The 12,647-nt window shown below is 46.4% G+C and overlaps 1 protein-coding gene across 2 annotated transcripts in view; it reads left to right on the top strand.

Annotated features, from left to right (window-relative positions):
• Window positions 1-12,647, top strand: part of Ptprn2 (protein tyrosine phosphatase receptor type N2) — a 790,024-nt gene that overhangs the window by 68,685 nt on the left and 708,692 nt on the right. Inside the window, exon 1 of one of the 2 annotated variants that reach the window (XM_031356693.1) lies at window positions 768-875. The exons of the other annotated variant lie outside the window; for it this stretch is intronic. The gene's annotated coding sequence lies outside the window, so the exon portion shown is untranslated. Of the gene's footprint in view, window positions 1-767; window positions 876-12,647 lie in introns of those variants that run through there. 2 annotated transcript variants of the gene reach the window in all.

Here is a 12,647-nt window from a genome sequence, read left to right on the forward strand (position 1 = left end):
TACAGCACAGGGTCAAGGGTGCATGTGCAGCCATCACTACAGCACAGGGTCAAGGGTGCATGTCCTGCTGGCACTTGGTCCTGAGGAAATGTTTTCCCCCTTTGACAGTACATCCTAGGTTACCTACAAGTTCCAAGTGCACTAGTTTATTAGCTGAGTAGGATTTTTGTAAATTGCACATCATGTGCTGGGGGGAACCTGGTGATGAAGAAATCGCAGGGGCAAGTGCTTGGTTTTCATCAGGACCACTGTCTGCTTTTGGGAAAAAGTTGTATGTCCCTTTGATCAGTCTCTGGCAAGACTTAGTCACCCTGTCAACAGGTCCTGTGCGTCCTGCCTGCTTCCGCGTCCTGCCTGCTTCCGCGTCCTGCCTGCTTCCGCGTCCTGCCTGCTTCCGCGTCCTGCCTGCTTCCGCGTCCTGCCTGCTTCCGCGTCCTGCCTGCTTCCGCGTCCTGCCTGCTTCCGCGTCCTGCCTGCTTCCGCGTCCTGCCTGCTTCCGCGTCCTGCCTGCTGCGTTTTTCGTGATCTGACATGCTTAGTGTGTTCTCCACCCATCTTCCCTCTGCCGCTCATTTTATCTTTTCTTAGAACATGCCTCTTTCCCTTCCAGCATGAGTAGTTTTGCCATCAGTGTGATGAAGAGAATGTGGGTGAGGAGCCGGGAAGTTAAAGTGGAAGACAGAGATGGGGAGACCCAAAAGGCAATCCTGGGAGGTGAAGCTGGAGAGTGAGGGCCTGCTGAAGGCCAAACACAGGGAAAATGAGAGCCCGGGGAGGCATGTGAGGCATTTACAGGACGATAATTTGAGAAATTATTCATGTCTTCACTCACTTGTTCAGCTGCCATCCACTGAGCATGGGATCATGCTGAGAAGGTGAAGTGTAATTTCCACTGAGCACCTTAGACATCTGAATGAGTGTGTCCCCGAGGCAAGCTGAAGTACTGAGAGTGTATTAATCATTCCCTCAGAGGGAAATGCACCCACACCCCACCCCCGCATCCTAGCATCAAACAAAGTGAGCTTTGTGAAGTGTGCTCAAGCTCCAGGAAATGAAAGCCGTCAGTGCCTTTATCAGGCCTTCCCCACTAATTTACGATGTACAAATGCCATCTCATCCACAGGGAACTGTTGTACCTGTCTTTTCTTGCAGGGAGAATGTCCTCATAAAGCCATTGTATCATGTTCTTTATCTTAAAGAACATTCTCTCCACCTGTTGGGGATGTTAACCCAGGGCTAGAGTACTTGCCTATCATACACAAGGCGCTGGGTTTAATCCTCAGCATTGAAAAGAAAGAAAGAAACTTAACTTTAAAAAAATAGTTGGGCTATGAGTTGGCAGTTGGCAGATTGCTTGCTTAGAATGCACAAACCCTTGGGATTGGTTCTTAGCACTTCATAAAGAAGACATGGAGGTACACACTCACAGTCCCAGAAATGTAGGAGGATCAGAAGTTTAAGATCATCCTCAGCTATATAGTGAATTCGAGACCATCCTAGGCTGCACACTGTCCTGTCTCAAAATAAAAACAAATGTGCTTTCCTTAGGTCATGATACAAGGTACTTGTTCAAAGCCAGAAAGGCTCTTAGATTATCGTGTTCTTGGTAGAGCTGCTGTTGAAGAAGCTCTCGTTGTGTATATAGATAGCATTTTGGCTCAGAGGAAAGAATCAGGTTACTGGTCTTCTCTCTGTGCAAACATATGAGTATCACTTCCGTGACTCATCCACAGCTCTTTACCGTGTGGTCCAGACGCCGTGTACTGTGGACCACCCTGCCTGTTGTAGTCTGGACATTCCACCCTTTCTTTAGTGTTTAGTCAGCAGAACCTACAAGACAGAGGAGAATGAGCTAGTGAAGACTAGGAAGAAGAGAAGGGTTGGAGAGGTGTGCTTGGGACCTTTGTGCTACTCTGGTCTTGTGTTCTGTCAGGATTTTAAGCTGGTTCTGTGCTACACTGATTAATCTTTCTACTCTGATTCCTAGAAAGAAGAAATGGGAGCAGACACTGGGCCCCAGATTGGCCTGAAGTGAAGCACAGGGGCTCATGTCAGGACTGCTGACTGAGGGGCAGCCCACAGCAGCAGCACCCTGTGCCAGGAGCTGCCTGTGGAGACGGCCATGATGCTTTAACTCCTTGTTTGCTCCTCTGCCTTTGCCTTGTTTAGAATCTTTACCCACCAGCTCCGGCATTCTATCCTGTCTCTGTGAAAACATTGCTGATCCTCTCTCAGGTCTCTCCGCCCATGCTTGCATGCTTGATGTCATTTCCTGTATTCCACTTACCTTGGCAGTCACAGGTAAAGCTGGTTGCTCCTTCAGCATCATTAGAGTGTTCATAAGCTGGATCTCCATCACTCTTCTTCCCTCCTTGTCCTCTGATAGCACTTGTGTTTTGGTCAGTTAAGGTCACAGGGAGACTAGATCCTTGACCCTTGCTTCTTCATCATTCACTCTAGCTCAGAGAGTCCATCTCTCTCAGTCTTGGATCCTAGTTATCAGGTAAATGTACCTGGTGTCTCAGTCAGGGTTTCTATTGCTCTGACAAAATACCAGGACCAAAAAGCAAGTTGGGGAGGAAAGGGCTTATTTGGGTTATACTTCCACATTGTCGTTCATCACCAAAGGATGTAGGACAGGAGCCTGGAAGCAGGAGCTGATGACAGAGGCCATGAAGGTGTTACTTACTGGCTTGCTTCCTTTGGCTTGTTCAGTCTGCTTTCTTATAGGACTCAGGACCACCAGACCCCCCTCACTGAACACTGGTTGAGAAAATACCTTATAGCTGGATTTCATAGAGGCGTTTCCTCAACTGAGGCTTCTTCCTCTCTGATGATTTTAGCTTGTGCCAAATTGACACAAAACCAGCTAGTACATCCAGTTGAGAAACTTATGAAAATGTCACCTGTACCTGTGCAATCCATGTGAAGCCCTCAGTGGTGCTGTCTCCTGCGACCTGTGGCAGTGGGGACATTCGTGTTGGTTCGCCCTGTCTGAATGTCTTTGCCACACAAATTCTTCATCTCACACCTCTCTTAACTGTAGCAGCCCTCTATATCTCGTTGCTCTATCTTTAATCCCAGTCCACTGTTGGGCCCTCAGTTCCTTGCTGATTGGTATTCTTCAGCCTACGGGGCTGGGGTTTCTATAGTATGTCTGTCTGCTGTCGTAGGAATCCCCTGCTCAGAGATGAGTAAGTACAAAACAGCCCCAGGCCTCAAAGCTACCATTTTGTGTTCTGGGTTGTGAGGGAGGGGGATAACTGTTGAAAGCACTTGCCTAGCAAGCACAAGGATCTGAGTTCAATCCCCAGAACCTGTGTTGTGTGTAACAGCACAAAACAACTTCCCCTACCTGGGCATGATCAAGTGTACTTGTGGTCCTAGTGCTAGAGAGGCAGAGGCAGGCAATATGTGGGGCTCGCTGCTCAACCAACCTCCCTTACCTGGTGAGACCCCATCGCAAAGAAAAGGTGGAAAGTACTTGAGAAATGACAGCAGAGGTTAATCTCTGGCAGCCAACTTACAGGCACACATGTGCATATACTTACATGTATGAGCATGTGAACACACACAACACACATGTGTGCATGCACTCACACATATGAGCATGTGAGCACTCTGGCAGCCACACTCACACACATGTGTGCATACACTCATACATATGAGCATGTGAGCACACACAATACACACATGAGGCATTCTTTTGGAACTAGGTTGGCTGAGATCAGAGTGTTCTAGGCTGGCCTTACCTGGGAGTGTCTCTCATCCTCCTCTGGGGTCTAGTGAACAAGAAAGGCATGTCCTCATGTGATATTGCAGAGAGGAAGGGGTAAAGGTAGAAGCAGGAATATCTATCTATAACTTCCAAATGTGTGTTTCAGTTTAGGATTTTTTTTTTCTTTTGACTGGTATTAACTGCAGAAGACCATGAATATCCTTGTGTCTTTTATCTCTTGTACTAAATAGATGACTTTGGAAATGCAGAGGTGTCCATCATGCAGAATTAGATGTCATATCATTAGAGAAAGAACACATGAGAACTAGTCTTCAGAGAGAATTCTGCATGGACATAGATGGCAAAGTATGAATCCATCCTGACAGCTCTGAGTGTGGCATTAAGATGCACCAAGAAGTGTCAAAATACAACCTGTGTGGGAGCTTCATTCTGCCAGAGGTGTCCTGTGGACTCATTTAGTTCTATCTGTCTGTCTGTCTGTCTGTCTGTCCATCCGTCCATCCATCTCTCTCTCTCTCTCTCTCTCTCTCTCTCTCTCTCTCTCTCTCTCTCCATATATTTATCTCTATTGGCGATTTAGATTCATGGCTAGTGGTCCAAGAGAAATGTCCCTGCATATGTGCTGAACACAGTTCCACAGGCATCTGAGTTTATAAGATGCTATGACTTACCTCTTTCCCTGGCATTCTTATAGCAAGTGTGGAAGAAGAGAGGGACGGGTATTCAGCTTTTATCAAACCTAGAAGCTGAGAAGTCAAGGCTTGTTCACAGTATTGGCAATACAGCATTTTCGGTGTATCTTTCTCCTGTCTTGTTACAATATCATGGGATGTTTTTATGAAGGTTCATCCTAAGGAGCAAAGTCAGAGCTATCCCCAATCGCTCACAGTCAAAACAAATGACTGCACCGTAATCTAATGCAGTTTCTTCAAGAGGTAACTGATAAAGTAGATGATTTTCATATGAAGAAATAATGTTCAGGAAGTGATTAACATCTATTGTCTCCAAGCCCAGATCCAGAACTCATCTCCTGGAAAGGCAGCATCTACAAGACCAATGTACTGGGGACATAATGAGGGAGCGGGAACAGTCGCAGATGCAGGAGGGGAGGAAGGGAGGAGACAGGATGGTACAGGGGAGGAAGACTTCTCTTTTTCTGGGAACAGGTTGAGAACTTCCAGGAAGTCAGGTGCCACCTTTTTGTCTTCTCTCATGTTCTGACATTACTGCTGTTGGTGGCTGGTGGATGTCTTCACTATTGGAGGTGGGAAGAGGGGTGTCTTAGTCGCTGGTCTATTGCTGGTAAGAGACATCATGACCACGGCAACTCCTAAAAAAGAAAGCATTTAATTGGAGCTTGCTTATTGTTTCAGAGTGTACTGGCTGGTTTTGTGTGTCAACTTGACACAGGCTGGAGTTATCACAGAGAAAGGAGCCACCCTTGAGGAAATGCCTCCATGAGATCCAGCTGTAAGGCATTTTCTCAATTAGTGATCAAGGGGGTAGGACCCCTTGTGGGTGGTACCATCTCTGGGCTGGTAGTCTTGGATTCTATAAGAAAGCAAGCTGAGCAAGCCAGGGGTAGCAAGCCAGTAAGGAACATCCCTCCATGGCCTCTGCATCAGCTCCTGCTTCCTGACCTGCTTGAGTTCCAGTCCTGACTTCCTTTGGTGATGAACAGCAATGTGGAAGTAAGCCAAATAAACCCTTTCCTCCCCAACTTGCTTCTTGGTCATGATGTTTGTGCTGGAATAGAAACCCTGACTAAGGCACAGAGGCTTAGTTCATTATCATGGAAGGCATGTACACATGTTGGAGCAGTTGATGAGAGCTGCATTGTAATCCATAGGCTGAGAGAGAGATAGTGAGTTTGAACTTTTGAGATTTCAAAAGCCCAAGACACACTTCCTCCCACAAGACCACACCTTCTAATCCTTCTACTCCTTTCAGTAGTGCCACTCCCTAGTTACTAGGTATTTGAACATATGAGACAATGGAGGCCATTCTTATTCAAACCACCAAAATGGGCTAAGGGCTAGTCCCTACTAGTCAAACTAAGACAAGGTAACAAGGTAGCCCTACGTTGTAGAGTAGTATCTGCCCCCAGCAGCAGAAGAGATACCTGCAGGCCCAGTCAGGAGTTGACATTTCCTGCAGAAGTAGCCTTCAGGTCCAAGGCAGTCATTGCCATTGCTTTACTTTAGGCTGTTTCTTTTTTAAAATTTTACTTTATATGTATGGGTGTCCTCCCTGCATGCATAGCTGTACACCACACCAGTGTCTGGTGCTACAGAGACCAGAAAAGGGCATAGGATCACTTGGAACTGGAGTTACAGACAGTAAGGAGCTGCTATATAGGGGCTGTGAATTGAACTGGAGTCCTCTGGAAGAACAGCCAGCACTCTTAACTATTGAGCCATCTCTATGGCTCTATTTTGTTTCTTTTTGAGATGGGGTCTTGATACATGCCTTACATTAACCGGAAAATCACTTTGTAGCCTAGCCTGGCCTCCAGTGGATGATCCCACTGCCTCATTCTCCTGAACTGGGGTTACATTGTGACATCTAACTGTTCAAAGGGTTCATCATGTTGGGATCAAATTGCAGGTGATGCTGGTGTCCAGCTCCTTGGCTGCCTCCTGGTACGTGATGATTCTGTTGGTCAACCTGGGAATTCAGAATTCTATTTTGTTGGCAGTTGAGATCTCTGGGCCTGGTCAGCACTCTCAGTTGGGATTCAGCCACTTTTGAGAAGAACAGCACAAGTGACCTGGTTCAGAAACCTAGGCCTCTAGGCTATGTATACCTGCCCTTTTGGGTCCTCACTGGGGCCTGGCTGTGCAGGCAGGAAAGTCAGAGACGACTTTTTCAGCATAGTGGGTGGCCTATCAGTTGATCAACTTTGCTGACTCTGCCTCTTGGATTTTTCTCAAATGGCTAATTCTCTCCTCTCTGAATTCAGAATGAACCTCAAGAATGACTTTATACCCCTCAGAATGAAAGTTATCACTTACTGTCCTTTCAAATGCCTCTTAGGGTTCTAGCTGTTTGGAGGACAACCTCATGCTTACCTGGCATACCATTTTGTCACAGAGACAGGAGGGTTTGGGGCAGGGAATGATAGGCATCATTCTTGAGCTCCACCAAGACCCATCTTGTATACATACTTGCTGTGTTCAGTGGCAAGTAGGGTTGGGGAACATCCCTTGATTTGTGCAAGGGGAAGTTGCATCTGTTCACCAGGGCCCTTTAGCCAATAGGAAAGAGGGAGGTACAGAATGCGTAAGGATGGGGAATCTTGTGGACACTTATGTCATCTGCTGTCTGTTCTGAGCTCCTGTGTGCAGGGATGGGTAAGGCTGTTCCAGTACTGTATGACCTTTGTGTAAAGAAGTGTGGTAGGCAGTAAACTGTTTCCACATGTCTCTCAGCCCTGCTAGTCCAGGAGTGATGGACAAACATGGCCAAGGAGTCCCCAGGCTGATGCTAGGCATGGCCTCCTCCTCTCTTTTGGAATTGCAGTCACAGATTTTGTCTGAGTCTTAGGTGAAGAGAGCTGATATTCTTACTCACAAGCATGAAGATTTCTGAGCTCACTATGACAGGGGCAGCTGAGCTTCTGGACTTTTAATCTCACTTTCCAGGTTCTTACTGTTAAAAAATAAGAGCTTGTAGTATAGATGCATATCTACTTCTGACCCTGCCTGGAGGTCCTGCCTGACTTAAAGAATAGGTATTTTGTTCTGATAGGAACATTTGCAAAAGGATGTCTAGGTGTGAGGACTCTGAGGGCTCTGTGATCCCAATAGTCTGAGCCTGTTATCCTGTAATGCTGAAGTAAGGAGTGGTTACACCTAGGCCAGTTCCTGCTTGAGGCTTGCTGGAGCACTCTTCTCAGCTCCTATGGGTATCAAGCCTGGACTCTTCGTATCTGAGAAGGTGCCAATCTGAGAAGGTGCCAGAGGGTGAGGATGCTCACAGCAGATGCAGAGCTGGCATGTGGGTCCAAGCCACTCCCTTCCTGGCTCAGAGTGTTAAGGTGAGGCAATTCTAAATGAATCATCCACAAATCTTACTCTTCTTATTTTTGATGTTGTGCGGCTCCTAGCATAGAGGTTACTTAGTACCATCCCTGGAACCTTCAGCTTTTGTACTAGGAAGGAAAGGAGTGGCTTTGATGGGCATCAAGACTTAGCCATCCCTGCTGCAGTGACTAGCCCTCAGGGCTCTCTGCTTCTAAAAGGTGCAGAGAATGGAAGGAAAGAAGGCTTGCATTGCTTTACCTGTATTCTATCTGTCGGACTGTGAAGTCTGTGTGTTCCTTGCAAAAGGCTGAGCAGCATTGTCACATTTGACTGATGTTTCCCATCCCTTCACCTATGCAGAAGAGGGAGTGTAGGATTTCCTAACAGACCTACTATAGACACAACATTATCAGGGATTCTACCCTGTCAAGGGAGGTGCTCCTCCTCCTCCTCCTCCTCCTCCTCCTCCTCCTCCTCCTCCTCCACTCCCTTCATGAGGTTTCATGTAACCCATTCTGGCCAGGAATTTATTATCCTTCTTCTGCCAACTCCCAAGTTCTTGTATTACTGGAGTGTGCCACTAACCTGTCCACTGTTATATAGTACTGGGAATTGAACCTAGGACTTCACTAGGCAAACACTCTACCAGTTGAGATATATCCCAAGCCTGAAGTGTCCCTAAGTGGTCCCTGGCTGAAGCCTGGGGTCTCAGAGCTAAGCCTCAGGAAATAGCATTCATTAACAGATACCATGATGTGAGTGAGTCAGGGTGCACAGGTTTCTTCATGTTGGTTTATGCCATCAAACGCATCAAATATAGGTTCCTATCAGGTGGACTTCACGGAGCTTCTGTGAATGTCTAGCACACAATTCAGAATATCTCCTATGTCCCTATGTGTCTTAGTTACTTCTCTCTTGCTTTGGTAAAACACCATGACCTAGATAAGTTAGAAACTGTTTAATAGGGCTTAAAATTTCAGAGCGTTGAAGTCAATGGAACAAGAGCATGGTGTCAGGAACAACTGAGAGCTCATAACATGGTCTATAGGCAGGAGGAAAAGAGAGAAGGGGGAGGAGGGAGAGAGGGAGAGAGGGAGGGAGAGAAAGAGAGAGGGAGGGAGAGAAAGAGAGAGGGAGAAAGAGAGGGAGAGAGAGGGAGAGAGAAGGAGAGAGAGAAGGAGAGAGAGGGAGAGGGAGAGAGGGGGAAAGGGAGAGAGAGAGATATCACATAATGGCTAGAGACTTTTGAAACCTCAAAGCCTACCCCCCCCCCAGTGACACACCTTCTCCAACAAGCACAGACATTCTAATCTTTTCCAAACAGTTCTATCAACTGGAGGCCAAATGGTCAAACATAAGAACCTATGGTGGCCATTCTCATTCAAACTTCCACATTGCAGCTGTCAGGAATAGAACCCTTATCCATGGCCTCTACGTGTTTTCAAAGGTGTTCCCTCTCTCCCTCTCTTGCTTGGGTGGGATGGTTAAGTCCTAGCTTCTGTGGGTTGGAGGGGCTACCTCCTCAAAGGAAAAGTTGTGGTCAGAATGGAAGAGGCATGGTCTTCCATCCAGGGTTTCTGTTATATCCCCAGCACTAACATCCTGAGACTCTGAGGCCCAGGACTGGAAGACATGCCTCCCTGTACCCTTGTGAGCTGTGCTGCCCTGGAGGAGGTGCTGGAACCCAGCAGATGGTAGGACCACTAAGTTTCCGATGGTCTTTAACTAGACCTAGCTTTTTCATGCGTGTCTAACAGCAAAGGGTTGTTGGGGATAACGAAAGACTGTTGCTAAGATTACAGAGCCATCACAGTTCAGAACCAGGGACTCTGCCTGCTTTTGCTAAGCCTCTTTCCTTGACAGGTGACTGATTGTCTTGGGTGTCACCCATTCACTCTGAGTGCTGATGCTCCAGGTCCTGGCCACTAGGGGGCAAGAACATCCTTACCCAGGAAGAGTTCTCTGTCTAGAGAATACAGCACTAGGACCTTCTATGTAAGCAAGCAGATGTGCTTGGTTTTGGAGAAGTTGGGAAGAATGGGAATGTGGAAGGGGCCAGGGCTGAGGATGTCCACTTATACAGGACTCCAATAGAGTGCAGGGGGATTTGTGGACTGATCTGGACACTCAGAATGATTGGGAATTTCTCGGTTTATCACACAGGTGTCCAGATAGAAGTGATATGCCACTATGGGTGAGGATCTCTGAATCTTAGAACCAACCATGCAGTTATGGAATAGTATGGAATGCAGGCTTCCATGTGACAGACCTTCCATCTGGACTGCCCTTCTGAATAGCTCATTCTGAATAGCTCGTGGCTCAGTTCAGATTTTTCTGTGTAAGGTGCACACTATCATAGCTTTTAGATGGCTTCTGCTTAAAAGTCAAGAAAGCAGCTCCAGAAAAGGTGGAGTGGTCCAGGTTAATGGGAACAAACAAAACATGCTCCAGATTGTTATCAAGCACCAAAAGATCAGACAAACTAGTCCTCATCCCAAATATGGACACCTATGTTGGGTCCCCTGAGTTAAAGCCAGTGGGATTTATAATCAGTGGATTTTCAACCCTTTGTGCTTCTTAAGAATCAGCTTTATCAGCTCAATGCACACTGGCAGCATTGAGCAGAGGCTGTTAAGAAACTAAGAGACAGGCTTAACTTCACCCATGTGCCTGTCTGCTGACGGACTCTGGAGCCTCCACAGTCTCTGTGGCCCATGCTGCTCCTGCCAGGTAAGGGTCAGCTCAGAGGATCAAGTTGCAGAGAGGGAAGTGGAGGCACTGCCTTGGAGAAGAGGAAACACTGATGGAAAGAAAATGGATATATGAGAGTGCTTTGCTGTGTGTGGATAGCTACCACAGGGAAAACAGCAATATACTCATTATTAACTCATGCTACACGATCCACACACCAGATGGGGTTTGCTAAGTTTTATTTGGCTACAATACTAAATGATCTCAAAGAATTATCAGCTCCCAGTTATGAAAATTAGGTAAGAGTACTCTGGGATTCTAAGAATCCCCAGCTGCTCTGTAGGAGACCCGGCGTATCTATTCTGCTCACGTGACATGCCTGAGCAGGAAAAATATTTTATTATTTTGGTGAGATAATTCAGTTTTAAACCGATATATTTCTAATGCTCTCAGGTAAAAGGAAAACCTACCATGCTCTGTGATTGCAGGTTTGCATGAATCTCAGAGCCTTTGCCAAAGTAGTGAGCAGGAAGGTATTAATGCAGCTCCCCCTCCACGGGGGGAGCGTTTCTGGATATGAGGTCATTTCTCTCTACCAAGGTTCCTTTGAGACCTGGAATTGGGAAGGAGCTGGGCATGTGAGTACTGCACTGCTAAGTGCTGCTCAGGTGGACCTGGGTGAGAACCAAGATGTTGTAAGGGCCAGGTATCCTGTCAGCTAGGGAGGCTGTGGCTTTTCACTTACTGTCTTACCACAAGGTCAAAGAGATTGGGAGAGCTATACTGGCCTGGACATTTGCAGAAGAAACAGGTCAATTTTCCTTTAGAGAACAACAACAACAAATGTAGCAGGAAGATGACTAAGAATGGCTTTGTATTCTGAGAAGGCAATGGTAACTAAAATTAAAGCTAAAAAGATCAGAATGCATATGTACACATGTGTTGATACATGTATGTGGACTGCATAAACACACATGGATTAGTGTAAACATATGCACACATGCAGGTGTGCACTTGTATGCATGTGCCTATGTGTTTGTATATGCGTGTACATGCACATAGGTTTGTGTGTACATGTGAGTAAAATGTGTGCATATATATGTGTGAGTTCCTGTACAAGTGTGTATAGACGTATGTATATCTCCATGTATATATGAACAGATGTGCATGTATGTGCACATGCACATAAATGTACAGCTAAGAGTATGAATGCATATGTGTTTATGTAAATGTCCATGTGTGAGTGTCCATGCATACATTGCTCATTTAAGCATACATGTGTATACACATATATGAATATATACCCACATGTACTCATGTATACTCAAACACATGCATTCATGTGAGTGTGTATGTGCACACATGTACATATATGTGTACATGTGTGGTAAGTACATGTATTTGTGTGCATGTTTTCAATGTGTGCTGCAGTGTGGGAGCCGAGTGGCTATAACAAATGGGAAAATTACAGGTGTTTTTGTTTATTTGTTTGGTGTGTTCGTATGTGTGTTCAGTGCTGGGGATAGGATCTGATTAAAAAAAAATGTTTCACTTGCAGCCCAAGGAATTGTAGTTTCAAATGCAGGGTAGTACAGTGTGGAGATGGCTCATGTGGGTATACTTTGTGGGTCAGTTGCTCTCCTCAGGCTGGCGTTTGGCTTTAGGTGTAGATCATATGAGAGCTGCTGGTTGGTAGGCTGAGTTTTGCCTCTGGCCACAGTATGCCTGGACAAGGTTGTGGGAAGCACACTGGAGGAGCTAAGTCTCAGACTCCAGAGGGGGACCAGCATCTGCTATCTCTCTTTCCTCTGGATGGTCATTAGGTGTCTGATATTTATAATCAAATGTGGTTTTTGTTGATTTTAGAGCACATAAAATTGCACATAAATTAAATTAGCATCCTGACTGGTGGCCTGAGATAAGCACCCTCCACAGCTCTGGGAATGTGTCGCTTGAACTCTTACTGCTCTGTTTCCTTCCATAAGGTCTTTCTGAAGCATGAGCTCATCTGGCTCCAGGAATGACTGGAGCTGGGCAGACACTAGGGCCAGGGCTGTCTTAGCGTAGCCAGGGCTGCCTTGCTGTGGCCAGGGCTGCCTTGCTGTGGCCAGGGCTGTCTTAGTGTGGCCAGGGCTGCCTTGCTATAGCTAGAGCTGCCTTGCTGTAACCAGAGCTACAGGAACATGTGATGT

The sequence above is a fragment of the Mastomys coucha genome, unplaced genomic scaffold (genome assembly GCF_008632895.1).
Source record: "Mastomys coucha isolate ucsf_1 unplaced genomic scaffold, UCSF_Mcou_1 pScaffold6, whole genome shotgun sequence".
In the NCBI taxonomy this organism is placed as follows: Eukaryota; Metazoa; Chordata; class Mammalia; order Rodentia; family Muridae; genus Mastomys; species Mastomys coucha.